This window comes from Mus caroli, unplaced genomic scaffold (genome assembly GCF_978045245.1).
Source record: "Mus caroli unplaced genomic scaffold, Mus_caroli_1 scaffold_15, whole genome shotgun sequence".
NCBI lineage: Eukaryota > Metazoa > Chordata > Mammalia > Rodentia > Muridae > Mus > Mus caroli.
This window is the reverse complement of record NW_028227270.1, coordinates 110,072,381-110,090,113: the sequence shown is the minus strand read 5'-3', so window position 1 is coordinate 110,090,113 and position 17,733 is coordinate 110,072,381. Positions and strand designations below refer to the sequence as shown.

Genomic DNA, 17,733 nt, shown 5'->3' with positions numbered 1-17,733 from the left:
CTTACATGCCTGGTGCCCACAGAGACCAGAAGAGGATCTTAGAACTGAACCCAAGTCCCCTGGAAAAACAGCCAGTGTTCTTAACCATTGAGATATCACTCAAGGCATCTGCTCTTAACAGCACTTCAGGGTTGCTCAAGACACCCCCGTTAAAGCTTTACAAATAAGGAGGTACTTGGAAAGCCTTAATGTGTAATTTTTCTCATCAAAAACTTTGGTTTCTGCTAAATAACAACCCTGTATTTGAGTTTATGTTACTTTCATATCACCAATTTGACTATTTCAAGATAAAAGAAATAGATTTCTACTCTTCCTTTCTCACTGTACTTAATATTTTCTACCTTTTAATATAAGTAAATTTTAATTAAACCATTTTGCCATTCTCTACCCCCATTCTACCTATCCCATGTATCTACATCCATTTCAAATTCTTGGGACATTTTCTTTTTCAACCATTATTGTTACATATACTTAGAAACAAATAAATATCTAAATGCAACCTGTTGAATTGCCTACATGCATGTTTCTAGGGTTGAACACTTGATATTGGATTACCAGTCAGGGGCTCATTCTTGTGGGAGTATGATTCTGCCTCCCTAACAACTGTTAATTGGTTAGTCTCAACCTCATTATCATTATCAAAGATGACATTGAACTTCTGAGCTTCTCTCACCTGAGTGCTAGGATTCCACAAATCCACCACCACAACCAGGGCTTCCCGTGCTAGGCAAACACACTACCAATATTGTTATGTCCTCAGCTCTGCCAGTGTGACTAAATGCATATGGATGTTATCATTTGAAAACACAAATGTATACAATGACAATGGAAGGAAAAATTGTCATTTCGTTCTTTATATTAAAAGATATGTATACATGTGTATGTCCTGTCTACAACCAGACTACCTTCACTTCCAAGTGGCAGTTCAATTCACTGGACCCTGTAACTTTCTATTACACTCACTGAGTAACCTAGACAAAGGGTGGTGTCTATATAACCATAGCTACTCGTTACTTTTTGTTCTTTAATTATGCTCAAGGAAACACTATGAGAGTTGATTTAAGCTAGACAAAAGTGTTTATGAGGCCATCAATGTACAATTTAAATCTAGAATGGATTTCTAGAATTTACTCATAAATACTTTTATTGACTTCAGTTTCCTAATTATTCTTCCCTTCCATTACATCAAATGTTAATATCCCAATTCTCTTGGTATCTACTTATATAATGTGGCGACTTATAGGATCAGAAACCACTACATTATCTAAGATGTTCTTTGGCTACTAACACACTTTCATCTTCCTGGGTTTGTGGGAGTGATGTCATCTATACAGGATGCATCAATAATTTACCGGGTCACAAGACACTTTGAGTCTTTGGGCCTATGGAAGGAAGGAATCATCAGACCACCCTTTACAAATCATATAGTACAATCCCCAGCTCATATGTATCCTGTATCCTGGCACATGGGGATATTACTATCCACCCTGCCATGTATCATACATCTCTCTGATGAAATTTTATATCTCTGTGCCTGGCCACAGTGCTCTTAAAACTTTCATAGGCACTGGGATTGTTCTCGCAGAAGCACTGAGCAGGGGACAACCAGGAAGCAGTAAGTGAACTGAGAAGAACCATCTTTCTTTCCTAGGTTTAGTGCACAGCCTTCCCTGGCCACCCTGGTTTCACCTTATAGGCAATTTTTGGATGTAAGGCTTCCTTTTCACTGTGGGACAGAGACCCATAAAATACAGGCACAGAGGAAACAAATGTCCAACTGAGATAAAGTAAGGTGAAGAATATAAAGGTGATAATATTATTAAAAGAAAATCATCACTAGATCCTTTTCTTTATTACTAATGTTATGAAGGGATGGGATAACAAAACCTTCCACAATCTATACCTGTGTTCTTCCAGGAAGTCCCGGCATTTAGCTGTAGCAATTGTGTCTTTCATAGGAACCTAATGCACAGGGCAGCTGACTCCTGCTCAGCAGAGCCATTTATGCCTATTTTCCCCAATCTCCTAAACTAGTGGAAAGACTTTTAAAGCTTAACAGTTGCAAACACAGGAGAATTTTTTTCTTACCATAATTATTGGCAAATGCTGTAAGTCAGGACTTGTTTTTTTTTTCTAAGAATATCAGTAGCTAATTGTTTCTAGCACACCAGTTTTTTGAACCCACCTGCTCACTCTCTCAAAATTAATATTAATGGATTAACTATCCCTCAGACTGTGTATGTGCATATGAGTATGTACGTGTGTGTGTGTGTGTGTGTGTGTGTGTGTGTGTGTGCGTGTGCGTGCATTTGAACTGTTGGTAAAGACTATGAAAAAGAGGACCATTATGCTATTGATATATCCTCTGCAATGCATTCAATAACCCATTTGGCCAATGAACTTGTTGGTTCATAAGAGAAGCTACGTGTTAAGTGTGAAGAATGGTGTAGCACTTATATTTCTTGCAATTATGACTATGTAATTACCCTGTAAATTTTTATTGCACTCTACAGCAATTGATGCTAATCATATTGTCTTGTAGAACCATTCCTAAGTGGCAGGTAAAATAAAGAAAAATTATAAACAACAACAAAACATTATCTGAATGGCAGCGATGATTGTGTCTAGGGTGTGCTTGCTATGTGTCAAACTGTATGTGGTTAAACATGTGATAATTTAGGAAACCAGCAGAGACAGGTATAATTTCCTTTCTTACTCTATCAATAATGAAAGAATCTGTGAAGAAAATGAACAACGGCAGAGGGGGTTACAGGAAAGAAAATCCCAAAACTATATCTGTATGGTAGACTGGAGAGTAGCCAGCTCTGGTAGGAGCAGGAGGATGGACACATACCACAGGAAGGGAAGGAGAAGGATGAGAGAGAGGAAAGAAGAAGAGAAGGTATAGAACATACAGGGGGAAAGGTGAGAATCCATAAGGCACATATTGATCACTCGAAAATGCAACATCAAAAGAATGAGACTAAGCAAGGAGGCTCATTAATGTCACCAAGCCATATTAATATCATATAGGGAAAATGTCACAAAGCCATGTTAATATAATAATAAAAAAATTTACCCAAGTTTTAAGGCTGATTTTCTTCAGGTGTAAGGGAGGATATTTATAACTGGGCTAGTGTTCTAGAATAGGAAGTAAATTCTAAAAGCCAAAAAGCAAAAGACATCTGTCTCAGCCTGCTATTTAGAAATCTGTAGGTAGATAGTAACAAACTCACAGCCTGATGCATTAAAAAGTGATGCCTCTTGGAGTAACAGGATGGGGGCCAGCGTGTGAAGGACAGCTATTATTTTATTATAAATCTTGGGAATCATGCAGTACTATACAGTGTGTCCTGCCCTCACTAACCTCATAAAATTAAGATTTCATGTGAAAAGATACATAAGTAGTCAGTTAATGGGACAAACCTAAAACTTATAAAGATCCAATACAGTTCATTGCATGTGGATTTTTTTCTGTGGAGGTTATAGGTTAGACTTGCTAATATTTGCTGTCTAGGTTACATGTCAAGTAAAACCAACCATTATGAGAAAAGAAAATATACAACATTGTAAGGGGTGCACCCAGGCTCTCTATCCAGATAAGGACCAAACACATACTTAACACCCAATAGGCCTTAAGAATTATTCATAACTCTCTAAAGCTAGGCCACCAAGAAGCTTGCCCTGTGCATAAGAGAGCCAATGTATTTTGTTTCATTCTTGTTTCCAGCCTGATGATGAGCCAAAACTTATGTATTAAACACTTAAAAACTTATTGGCAGGCTGGGGGGATAGCTCAGTTAGTAAAGTGCTTGGCACAGGAGCGTTAAAGACCTGAGTGTGATATCCAGAACCAATGTACACGTGATGGTATGGTGGTGAGCAGTTTCACACACATCACCGGGGAGTCAGAAACACAAAGATCCTAGGGCTATTACCTAGCTACCTGCGTCTATGTGACAAATTCTCTGTTAATGAGTGCTCTTGCCTCAAAAAACAAGGTGCACAGTGTCTTAAACACAACAACAATGATGGTTGCTCATGGGCATCCAGGTCTGAATGCACATCAGCATCACATATATGCTGATGCTCTTGCATATGTACACACACACACACACACACACAAGACACAAGAGCTTTCTCCCTCTCTCTCTTTCTCTCTCTCTCTAAACAAGAGCAATGGAAAACACATTTTTAAAAACCCAGTGGGTATAGATATACTTGGAGAATATTTTATATGGATTTTACAGGCAAATTTCCCAGTTAGAACAAAGTAAATTTAAGGACACCCACTGTCTTGAGACTGAGAAAGTGGTCAGAAGCTGGAAAACAAATGAAATTGTGCTCAAATCTCTTATTTTGCCTCAGAGAAATGTGAGGATTTTTGCTGCTCAGAACCAAGTGCTGGGGTAGGGGGAGCCAATGCCGCAGACTGAAACCCTTCTTTGGTAATGGCAGGTACATCTGCTTAGGAGCCAAGTCCAGAAACCTCAGGAGACCTCAGAGACAAGCAGGATGCAGAACAGGGTGCATAAAGACACCATGTGCTGTTAGAAGGTCTCAGAATGTGTACTGGGACTGGGGACTGAAGTGATGTCTTGTGTGAGGGCTGTGGGTGGGTTGTGGGAGGACTGTTTCTCCTTGAGGTCAGAAGATGCTGGACACAGGAAATGTCTTCAGCACTGGTAAATGATTGATGTACATCTCCCCCAGGAGTAAAAGTGGGGTATTAGTGAACAAAGGACATCTTAAATAAAGCAGTGCCTCCAGATGCTCTAAGTGGCCACATGTATTAACTTTTGATGGAGTAGGGGTGGTTAGGAAACTAAAATCAATAGGAATAAAAGTGAGGTAAATGCAGCTGAGGAAAACTGGATCTCAGGGAACTATGAGAGTGAGATTGCAGTTGGAGAAGTGAGGAATGTAAACTGATAAAACTGAGAAGGCTTCACAATCAAAGAGCACAGAACATTTTGTCATTGAAAATCAATTTTAAAATTAATACGAGGCATCTCATAATTCTACATCAAACTGTTCTTGGAAATGATAAAAAAGAACACTGAATATTCTATATTAAATTGTTTCTGTGTCTAGAACACATTTTTTTTTCAAAAGGAAAAAAAAAACCTGTTTTTTCTTGGTGTATTCCTTAATACCAACCCCCAAGCACTACAGTCCTTTAGGAGAAATGTAAGACCATGTTAATTCTAAACATTATTTGTCCTTGAACATCCACACTTTCCAGGTAAAATGTCTTTCAGCTTCCTAAACACCTGCTTTAATCCACAATTGTATGAAAATAGTTTCTGGTTTGACTGGAAGTCCAGACATAAGTTTCTCCATAGACTTGTGAGATAGGAACAGCTCACACCCAGCTCGGGTCCTGTGGATCTTTGGAAGGTCTTTGATGCACTTGGGATTAGTGTTCCCTGAGTTCTACAGAAACAGCAACCCCCAGACTATTTCCTACCCAATCAACTTCAACTTATATCTTAGAGAAACTGATCTATTCTTGATTTTACCAGTTCAACATCCTTCTATCTAGGTTTATTGAGTCCAATTGGGTCCTATTCTTAAAGGCTATTTCTTGCCGCAAGGAAGAGGCAGCAATTCAACAAATATTTGACAAGCACAAAAATTTATTTTTAGCATGCTTAGAAATTCCTCAAGACACAAGAGTTTAATGTGAACAAACTATTCAATTTTATAGCTAGCCCTTAGTTAATTTAATGTACTTCAGAATAACTGAAATAGGAGAAATCCCATTAGCCAGGTTTCTAAATATCCAAGATTCTCTAGAGATATGGAACCAATATCTTGTACATGCAATTATCAAATGAGGACATGCTAGACTGGCTTACAGTATCCACAAAGGTGCTCTTTGGGTTGTTCAGGCATGAAAAGCAGAAGCTATTTGGTACATGAAGTTGGAAATCTTGGAACAAAATGGACCAGTGTCACAGCTCTAGCTGCTCAGGGCCTGGAAGCTCAGAGCAGAATTGCTGGTGCAAGCACAGGTTCAAAGTTGGAAGGACAGAGATCGATATGCACAGAAATGGTCACAGCAAGAACCACAATTCATCAGCCAGATGCAGCCTGCAATCCCAGCACGCCAGAGACTGGAAAAGAAAGATTTTGAGTTTCAGACAGTCCTGGATGATGTAAAGAGACTGTGTTGCAAGGAAGGAGGAAAAGAGAGAGGAAGGGAGACAAGGAAAGAAAAAGGAGCACAAAGAGAAAGATGTCAAGAAAGAGTCAAGCCATGATACCTGCTCACAGTCAGCTGAGCATGAACTGGGCATGCCTGCTTCCTTCTGCTGATATTGAACATGTGTTAGCTGTTGATGTTCCAACTTCAGAACCATCCCAGGTCATGCTTTTCTTCCTCTTTATGCCCTACGAATTCTCTTACTTTTCTTATACCCTATGTATTTTCATATAACCCATGTATTCCTAATTGTGAGCATAACCATTTGTCTGTCTGTTCATTTGCTTTGCACTGGAAATTTACCCTAAGGCTTCTTCCATTCAATGCAAGCCTTCTACCAATAAGTTCCATCTCCACCCCCTCTTTAAAACATTTTTTGGGGTGGTGGAGGAGAAAGTCAAAATTGTCAGGGCAGATCTTGAAATAGTTTTCTGCCTCAGAATCTCAAGTGAATGGGTTATGGACCAGTTACAAGGCCCACGTTAAGTGAGTGTTTATGGAAAATATAATCCCTAAAATAAATAGAAATTAATAAGTTAATAAGTGGTTTTTTCTTTTATTTACTTCTAATACATAAATAAAATCCAATATTATTAGACACAAAGCTTAGCATATTTGTCAGGTAGCTTAATTGCCCATTTTCCATAAGTATGTAAAGCCCTGGGTACAATGGAGAGGGCTGTGGAGAGGTGGAGAAGAGGCAAGGAGAGAAGAGGGTTACCTAAGCATTCATTGTTCAAATTAGTACATGCTAAGGTATGAGCCCATCCTGAGCCAGATGGTATTCTGAGGACAAAGTCCCTATTGCAGTAGGTGATTCAGAACAAATTAAAAACAAATATATGTTTGGTGACTATGAAGAAGGTGCTGCCAGACAGGAAAGGTACATGGTATTTAGATGAGCTGGTCTGACAATGCTGTGAGGTCAGGTGACATCTAGGGACAATGATGGAGAATTCACTGAAAAAGGGTAAAATGTGCAGGTTGTTAGGAAGAAAACATTCCAAAGCAAGGCTGCTTGTATAGTCCACTGGGTAGCACACACAAAGCCCCAGGTTGGATCCTAGACATTGCATAAACGATGTGGCTACACTGATGCAGGTCTGTGACCCCAGGATTCAGAAAATATAGGCAGGAAGATCAAAAGTTCAAGGCTTGCCTAAGTTACATGAGTCCCTGTCTCAAACAAAACATAATGAAAGGACTGTTCCAAAAGCATACAAAGACAAAGGAAAATACACATCAGTAGTGTGTTCTCTGTTCTTAATAGAGACACAAACCTGCAGAGACTTTTCTCTTATAAGGCAGTTGTTGCCTGAATTGTCTGTCTGCCCTGGATCTCCATCTACTTAAACCTTTTTGGTCCTTTAAAATATCTTTCTAGTGAAATCTCTTAAAGGAGTACATTCCTGTTATCCTTCCAAAATGATTTGGCTTCTTATCCCCTGAATCCAAAGCATAACTTGGCTCAGAGGACTCCATTTTACAAGTGAACATATTTGTAGATTATAAACACACATCTAGGGTCAAGACTTTGTCACAAATTATTTTAGCTCCAGTTGAACTCAGCTGCCTATGACCATCCTGTAACAGCTACTCAGGAAGCCAAACAGCAGCACCTGTAATTGGTCAGCCATTTTGAGAAATTTCAAGTGGGAACAATACTTTGTTAGAGCTTAATCTGAGCTGGGCTTAGGAAACGTGTACTGTGGCATCTTCACTGCTCCAAACTATATGGGAGGTTGGTGTTTCTTGGTTGAAATGAATGTTGGGACAAAGGGAATGTGATGGTTTGTATATGCTTGGTTTGGGAGTGGCACTATTTGGAGGTGTGGCCTTGTTGGAATAGGTGTGTCACTGTGGGTGTGGGCTTTAAGACCCTCATCCTAGCTGCCTGGAAGCCAATATTCTGCTAGCAGCCTCCAGATGAAGATGTAGAACTCTCAGCTCCTCCTGCACAATGCCTGCCTGGATGCTGCCATGTTCTCACTTTGATGATAATGAACTGAACCTCTGAACCTGTAAGCCAGCCCCAATTAAATGTTGTCCTTATAAGAGTTGCCTTGGTCATGGTATCTGTTCACAGCAGTAAAACCCTATCTAAGACAGGGAGTGTTCTTGATTATTCTGATTTGAGGTCAGTTTTCTACTCTGTCATTGAGTCAAGACAGCTTCATACACGTGCCTTGTCTAGAAAAGCATCATGTTCAGACACAATTTTCCTTGAATTCTTATAGCTAGTTAGAGATTACAAAGGCATCTGCCATTGGGCTTACAGCATCTAGTTTGATATTTCTTCTGCCACACGAAAATATCATTGTTTCACGGGTCTGAAAATGTAGCACACTCCCTAAAACAACCATTTAAAAAACCAATTTTACCATAAAAGTGAAAGTACACTCATAGTGTATAAACTTGAGAAATCTATGTTACGCCCAACAGAGTGTCCTAAAACCTTCTCCTCCACGAACAAAGCAGGTCCCCAAATTGCAAATGCAATCCTGCGCGGTGTATGAGCATTCACATTTAACACATGGGACTCACAGAAGGTGACGTACAGCAGAGACTCAAGCCTGTCACTCCCGTGGAACTCAGTTTTCATCCTGTCAAGTGGCTCCTTTTGAACCGTGATCTCAAAGCCACCCTCTGGTCGGACACATATGTGCAGACGTCTGCCATCTAGTGGCAGACACCTTTCTCATTTTTCTAAAAAAAAAAACAAAAGTCAATATGTATTTCCAGAACATTTGAAACTACGTCCACACTTAAGAGGTATGTGGAAGAGCATGAAGGGTAGGAATGGCTGCCCATCCAAGTGGCCACACTGTCTTGTGCATCTTGTCTCCTGTGGTCTTGAGATTAGGACTGCTCAGAAATCCTTTGTGGATACTAGAATAGGTCATGTCTATTTTCATGAGACTATAAATCAAACAAAGCCAGAATCTTTTTTTTTTAACTATTTAGTCTATCATCTGTCTCTTAGAACGCCACCTGATATATTTCAAGGTCTTAATAAATTTAGTGAACAGATGAACGGCCAGGAGAAACTCGGGAAAAGACTCGACTGTAGATCACCAGTCTCAAGGGATGTCTAAAAGCTAATAATGGAATGATGGTTAGTTTTGTTTTATTGAAACTTAACAATATACAACTTGATATTGAATTTGTGGAAAATCAGTGGGTGTAATTATTAAAACTTGCTCATTTAAAGATGATGATACAATATAAAATGACCTATAACAGATTTGAAAAACAAATTATGTCCATGTTTCAGCGTCTTCATGTCAACCCAACTTCTGTCTATAACGCAATGACTATCTTACCATTGATTTTTTTTTTGAAATCTCACTCTTCACATAAGTAATTTTATATGTCCTTTCTCTGTCCCTTCTCTGAAACATAATCCTCAAATTTAGTACCATATGCTCTGTTGAGCTGAGGATGTAGCTCATAGTTAGAGTACTTGCCTAGCTTGTGTGAAACCCTAGGTTCATTACCTAGCAACACACACACACACACACACAGAGAGAGAGAGAGAGAGAGACTCTGTCAGCTGTATGACATAACAATAGCAGTTAATAAAAATGTCAAGAATCGCCTACATTTGAGGCACAGTTTGTTTTATAAGATCCTATGAAAACTGCTAACCATATTTCTCAAAAAACTACATCTTCAGCTACCTCAGGGTGCATCTGATGGAGGAAGATTCCTCTTCTACACCTACGATCTTTTTTTTTTTTTTTTTTTTTTTTTTGCTTGCTGTGCTTACATTCCACTGTGAGTGAGCTCTCTGCTCTTCACAGGCCAGAGACACATTCTAAAGTGAATGACTCATTTTATCAAGGGGAAGAGCTATGCTAATGCACCCTTTGCCAATCTTGCTTCTAATCTACTCATGAAAGAATCTAAAATGTTTCTCTCTCGTCAGTCTGTAAAGTCTTAAATGTTTTCAAAGCGAGTACCATGCATTGTTCACGATGCAGAGGCTCAGATCAGGTCTCTGCTGTGACTCTGTTTGGGATTTGGTGTCAGTCCCCAAGTCTCAGCCACCATATACGGAACCTACCCTAACTTGGGGGCCCAGTTTCAGAAACATCACCCCTAGGATAGTTAATATTGATTGCCAGCTTGACAGAATTTAAAATTACCTAGGAGACAAACCTGTCCGTGAAGGAATTTCCAATTAGGTTAACTGCAATGGAAAGACTCGGCCAAAATCGGGGTGGCACCAGGCAATGAGCTGAGGCCCTAGACTAAGTAAAAGCAAAAGGAGGCAAACTAGATATTGGCATATAGCTATTTGTTTCCTGATCAGCTGCCTCACACACCTGTCACCATGCCCCACTGTGATGCACTATGTCTCCAGTCTGAGCCAAAACAAAATTCCCCCTTCCTTAAGTTGACTTTGCCTGGTATTTCATCACAGCAAAGAGGATAAAAAATAATCCAATCCCAATGCTCTGACACAGAGACTTTTTTTTTTTTAATTACTGGAAACCTTCAGCACAGCAGACTATTTGTGACAGCTGACGATCAATTAAAAACCGACTACTTGAAAGATGGCGCCCATTAGAATCAGCTGGCGAGAGGAGCCATTTGAGGAGCGATGTCAGGAAGAACCATTTCTGAAGCATGTGAGTGCCACCAATGAAACTCTACACAGGCTAAGCACCAGACTGGCAAAGCTCCAAATGTCAGCCGAAGAAATTCTGGGGCGTTCTGTATACCACACCCTCGTCCCATTTCCTAAGTAGTAAGCTGTTTTGCTAATACCAGGGTACCAGAAAAACTGCCACACCTCAAATTTCATTTTTCTCCCCCAAAGCAACAATAGCAGAAACTCAGTCAGTTTACAGTGGGAGTTTATAATACTTCATTAGGGTTCAGCCTTTGGGCTTTATTCATGAATAAAACACAAACATCATTCAATTTAATGAGATTTAACAAGATTATAATCTTGTGTACAGGAAAACACTGTGTGATTGACCTCTAACACAAAACCACACACACACACACATATACGGGGGGGGGGGGACAGGGGGAGTGGGAGGGGGGCAAAGAGGGAAAGGAAGAGGGAGAGGGAGAGATATTATACACAATCTCTATTACAGGCTACATACTACAACCATAAAACATAGATACCATTGGGGCAGAATAGAGAACTCAAAACTAAGCCCACACACTTATAGCCAACTGACTGTTGACAAAGATCACACAGCAGAGAAAGGGCACCATTCTATTTGGCAATTGGTCTCTAGGAAAACTGAATTTCCATATACAAAGGAATAGACCATGTCAAATCCCAAAATCAACTCCAAATACATTAACAACTTACACACGAGATCTATATAGCACACTACTCGAAGAAGAAAATATAACATGACATTAGTCTTTGCCCCTGTGTTTGAGCTATGACCCCAAAGCATAGGTGATAAATGTGGAATTACATCAAACAAGCAAACAAACAAACAAAAATCCACTTCTTCACAGAAAAAAAAATGCACAGAGCATAAAAGCAGTCCACATGTGAATGGAAAATATTTGCAAACCATGCATCTGTCAATATCCAAAATAAATAGTAAGGCTACAGCACAAGTTTAAAACAATCCAAATACATAAGCATTCCTTAAGAGAAGACAAGTGGCCAATAATTGACAAATGAACAATTGTTGTATATGATGAACTACAAGGGAGAACAGACTAAAAGAAAGTGAGATCTCACCACATACCTGTTAGAATCTAGTTACCATAAAGACAAAGGAAAATGTTGGTGAGAAGACAGAGAAAATTGAATTCTCACAAACTGGGTGGGAAAATAAAGACAATTATTATGGGAAAATGTGTTCCTAAAGAATTAAACAGAACCAAGATATTATCCAGAGATCTAACTATTTGGTTCTATATTCAAAGAAATAAAGTCAGTGTGTTAAAGGATTTATGCTTTCCCATGTTCAACACAGCAGCTCATACAGTAGACAGGATATAGCAACAACTGAATTTTCTATGGTCAAGTGAATAGTGTGATATGCAGGCATGTGTTTGTACACACACACACACACACACACACACACACACACAGAGAGAGAGAGAGAGAGAGAGAGAGAGAGAGATGACATTCATCCTTTAAAAGGCAAATTCCTTCACTTTCAGCTACATGAATGGTCTGTGGGATGTCAGGTAAAATGAAATAGGTCAGGCACAGAAAGACAAACACCAGCTGGAATCTAAGAAAGTCAAAGGGGCATGCTGTTGATTACTTGATGATCTTCCACCCCATAGAATGAGTTCTAAGATCTCAGCATCCGCCCTAGGAACATCGGTCCCTGCTCCTTCCGCATCAGTCTAGGCATTCGTTTCTTTGTCCATGCTGGTTTTGAGGGGATTTGAGCATCCAAAGAGATCTTTTAACCAAGATTTTTTTCATGTAAAAGACTTTTTACTTATTCTCTGATTTTTTTTTCCATACCCGGGTATATCCCCATAGACATTATTTCACAATGTATATTCATAAATTATATCATCCCCACTTCCACACAAAACTTAAGAGTGATTATATTAAAAATGAAAACTGAAAAATACTAGGAAAAAGAAGCAATAGACTGAAAAGTAGACAAAATTGGCTACTATGATTGTATACTATTTTTAAGTCTGAATTTCCCAGCACCCAGTGAAAAACAGAAACAAAGATTGCTTAATTTCATCTTCAGAAAATAACTTTCATTATACCCAAAGGGTTAGATTTTTCCTCATACTAAGTTCTACGAGAAATATGTGCTATCTCAGGGAAGTGCTATCAGCCAAATCAAAGAATCAAGTATTTTCGGGTTTGAAAGATGTAGAAATAGTCTTTATATGATTTAGCCAATCCAGATTGCAGCAACCCCATACCATTTCAAAACTGTAACTCTCCATTATCTTAGCACATGTTCTACATGTCAATACCTTGTGATTAACTCACAAGAAGACCTAATCAGTCTTGAGGATGCCCTTAGGTCCTCCGAGGGTATGCCTGCCTCCCTCTACCCAAGGAGATGCTCCTTCACAGCTCAAAACAAAATAGATTTGTTATGTTTAAAACGATGAGCTTTAATCATGCTGCCCAGACTGGTCTGCAACTGTGGGGCTCAAGGGCTCCTTCTGCTTTGGCTACTTGACCAGCTGAGACTATAGACTTGTGCTGCACTTCTGGTTTAATCTGATGCTAATATAGCAATAACAAACACTTATCATCATTTAGAGTTTTTTTTTTCACAAATATTTATTTATTTGTTGGTTTATAAATTCTTTTGAATACATAATATGCTAGAGAAGTAGAGCACTCTGGGGGAAATGAGTGCATGTGAGCACTGCTTGCTCCTATAGAGGATTTGGATTGAGTTTCTAGCACCTACGTGTCAGCTCACACCTGTAACTCTAGTTCACAGAATTCAGATACCCTCTTCTGGCCTCTGCAAGAGCTGCATGGATATGGATATGTAGGAACACACACACACACAAATAAAAACAAATCTTTAAAACATGATAAATATGTATACATTCATAATTCAGAATGTGTCACAGTTTCCATATAGATCTGAAGAAGTAGAAATTTACATATCAACATAAAGTTAGCAGAATGTGTGTTTATCATGAAAAAGCATGATTTTAGTGTATTATCAAAATGAATGATCACTTTCTCTCTCCACAAACACACCACTCAGCTCTGCTAAAGGCATCAGATTGGCTTGGCCTCTGAGGCAGTATTTGTACCTTATTTTTACAAACCCAAACTGCCTTATGTAATTCTGAGAGCAGAGAAGCATGGAAGGAAAAAGAAAAAGACATGCTTAACTGATAAGAAATTCAGAGAAAACACATTTCTATACTTTGAGACTTTAAGTGGATAGATTTTTCATGCAGTTAAATCAGTCAATGTTTTGTAATGAACTGCAGATTTTAAAAATAGGGAGGTAGATTTCCATTTCAAATCAAGTTCCAAAGCTCTATTATTATGCTAGGTTTGTAGGGAGTAAATGTTACAACATGTATATGTTAGTCAGCTTCCCATCGCCACGAAAATACCAGCAAAAAATCAACTCATGCACAGACAAGGCTTATTTCTTTTTTTTTCTTTTTTTTAAATTTTTAATATTTTTATTACATATTTTCCTCAATTACATTTCCAATGCTATCCCAAAAATCCCCCATACCCTTCCCCCTACTTCCCTACCCATCCATTCCCATTTTTTTGGCCCTGGCGTTCCCCTGTACTGGGGCATATAAAGTTTGTGTGTCCGATGGGCCTCTCCTTCCAGTGATGGCCGACTAGGCCATCTTTTGATACATATGCAGCTAGAGTCAAGAGCTCCGGGGTTCTGGTTAGTACATCATGTTGTTCCAACAATAGGGTTGCAGATCCCTTTAGCTCCTTGGGTACTTTCTCTAGCTCCTCCATTGGGAGCCCTGTGATCCATCCACTAGCTGACTGTGAGCATCCACTTCCGTGTTTGCTAGGCCCCTGCATAGTCTCACAAGAGACAGCTATATCTGGGTCCTTTCAGCAAAATCTTGCTAGTGTATGCAATGGTGTCAGCATTTGGAAGCTGATTATGGGGTGGATCCCTGGATATGGCAGTCTCTGGATGGTCCATCCTTTCCTCACAGCTCCAAACTTTGTCTCTGTAACTCCTTCCATGGGCTTATTTCTATCTTACAGTTCCTATCCATGGTTTATTTACCTGATTGCTCTAAGCCTATATGGTAGACATCAATCATCTTATGGACAGAGAACAAAGAAAGTGTGTGTGAGAGAGAGAGAACACATTATCAGTCAGAAAAAAAAAAAAAAACCCTCTCATTGGGATCTATCTTTTAAGAGATTCCACCACTTCTCAATAACATGATACGTGTGACTAAACCTTTAATACACAGCCCATAGGAGTGAAAGCAATACAGAAAAATACTGGAGGATTATGCATTAAAGTTACAACTGTAGGTACCTCTAAGGATGTAGAGTCATGGTTAGTTTCAAAAACACATGCCTATGGAATCTTCAAATTTTATGTGTTTTATGGTATTTATATAATAAGACATCATCAAAAGCATTGTAACTACATATTTTATGTGTAGATGTGCACATTAACCATCTAAGAAGAAGACTATATTTGGGTTTGGTAAAGGTAACTCAGAAATGAGGCATCTACCTAAGGACTTTATGGCCTGATATCTGAAATGATTTATGACATACATAAGCAAAACAAGAGTATGTTGGGTCCATAATAAAACTGAAATTTCGACAAAGTATCAGGAAAAGAATTGCTAAGGAAGTGTTATTTCAGATAATCTTTGATAAAATGGTAAAGTCTGGATCCCTAGAGATATAAATAAGAGTGTAGACTTCTCAGCACAAAGAAAGAGCACAAAGTACAGTGGAAATTGAGGGTTAAGAGAAAGAAAATCTTGAGACTTGAGACTGAACCTAAAATGTAATCATGCCAGGAACCAAGATAGCTGATGAAACAAATTTAGTGATTATGCCATTGGTAGTTGGCAAGGATGTTAAAGATGATGTTGGGGTCAGGACAAAAAATGATAAAAATTCAACTTCAATAATATATCTGTACAAATGGATTGAAAAGAGAGACTGTAGTCAAATAGATGATCTAGAGATCTCAGATATTAAAAGGGAAGGTTCAAAAGGCTTAAACACTGTTTTTTTTCTCTCCTTAATGTGGTATGAGCTCAGATGATTCTCTGCCCATGAAAGTCTATTGGAAATGCAAGTTCTCAGCCTCTGCCAGACTTCATGTATCAAGGTCTGCATTTTACTAAATTCCTTATGTGGCTGAATGCATGCACATTAAAGAATTGATGAATTGAGATGCTGATAGCAGGAAAGGAGAGTAGCCAAGAAGTATGAGCTATGACTTGATGGAGTATTAAGATCCGGTATCTGGTACAATGTGGGAGGGAAGAGGAGGGCATAAATCAAGATTATGTGGAAATATAGGATAATCATGCTGTTCATAGAATCGAGAAGCCCCAGGAGAGAAACAGAAGAGAAGGAAGAATAAACAGTGGTCCTTGAGTGAGTAGGTCAAGATAGTCCTCCCTGCTGAAGCTAAATCAGTTTGGGGAGAAAGAGAGTGATTCACACTGAATGGGTTTTGGAAGCAATGGTTGTGGATTACAATGAAAAAGCACCTGATGGAAACTGAGGACTACGTGTTGGAGAACCAGGGTAGAAGAGACCAGGAGATGGAATGTTCTGAAAGTGAAAGCAGCTCATATATGTTGCTATGAGGCCAACAGAACTGACTGAGGGAGTACAGGCGACTTTTGGAACAGCACTTGTATGATTCTTGTAAAGATGGAAGCCAGACATCAGGGATTTTCTGTCGAGAGATGGTGAGATGTAGGGAGATGTGATTACTGTATGATTATGGCACTCGTTGCTCTATGTTTGGAGTAAGCCAGAATGTAGCCTTCATTTCTCAATGCACACAGGCTGCTCTGTGAGATGACTGCCTATAAGATCTTATAGAAGGTACTTGTGGTTAATCTTCACTACCAACTTGACTGTATCTAGAATCCTCTATGAAGGAACACTCAGGGTGTGCTCACAAGGGATTATGTAAACTAGGTTAGCCTTCAGGCAACCTGTGAAGGATTATCTGGATTAGATTGAGACGGAAAGACCCACCCATTGCTGATGGCACCATTCCATGGGCAGAGGTCCAAGACTGCATAAAAAGGAGAAAGAAAATAGCATAAGCATTCATTGTTCTCTGCTTTCTGACTGTAGATGCAATGTGTCAGTTCCTGCATGCTCCTGCCTCCTGGACTTCCCTGCCATGGGACCATAATCCAAAGATGCCATTTCTACCTGGAGTTGCTTTTATCAGGTTATTGTATTGCAGTGAGAGAGAGAAGCAACTAAGACAGTGCTCATTGGTAATACCTCTCATATTCTGAATGATGGCCCTCAAAAATGTGCTCATTTTGTAATGCCCAGAAGCTGCAATTCCCTGATATGGCAGATGACTTGCTAAGGTAAAAATCTTTGAAGAAAATGCTTCCCTGGACTTTGTGGACCAACTGTGAATGCAACCAGGTATATAAGAAAGGTGTGGAGCATGAGACACACACACGGAAGAGGAAGTGCTGCAACCATTTTGGAGAGAGCTAAGGGCTCAAAAGTTAGATTGTGATGGTGTCCCCTTTCTAGAGTTTTAGGTGGAACTATGTCCCCCCCTCCACCTCAATACCTTGATTTCAGACAACTGTCCCCCTAAGCTTGAAATATAATGTTTAATATCATCTTCCATCTCTGAGGGATGACAAGCTCTCACTTCACTGTGGTTATATGATCTTAGAGTTACCCTAATGGTCTTTTCAAAGTAGGGTAACTATGTTGTGTGGTACAATGAAAACATTGCCATGAGAGTTCCCATAGAGGTAGCATTCTATGTGCATAAGTGATAAGCATAGATAGAGGTAGATGCCACTCAGAGATATCAATGTCTGAGAGAAGGTAAACAGAGATG

The 17,733-nt window shown here is 39.3% G+C and overlaps 1 protein-coding gene across 5 annotated transcripts in view; it reads right to left on the bottom strand.

Annotated features, from left to right (window-relative positions):
- Positions 1–17,733, bottom strand: part of Chrm3 (cholinergic receptor muscarinic 3) — a 475,736-nt gene that overhangs the window by 450,316 nt on the left and 7,687 nt on the right. For 2 of the 5 annotated variants that reach the window (XM_085831292.1, XM_085831294.1), the window contains exon 2: positions 8,753–8,914. The exons of the other annotated variants lie outside the window; for them this stretch is intronic. The gene's annotated coding sequence lies outside the window, so the exon portion shown is untranslated. The remainder of the gene's footprint in view (positions 1–8,752; positions 8,915–17,733) is intronic. 5 annotated transcript variants of the gene reach the window in all.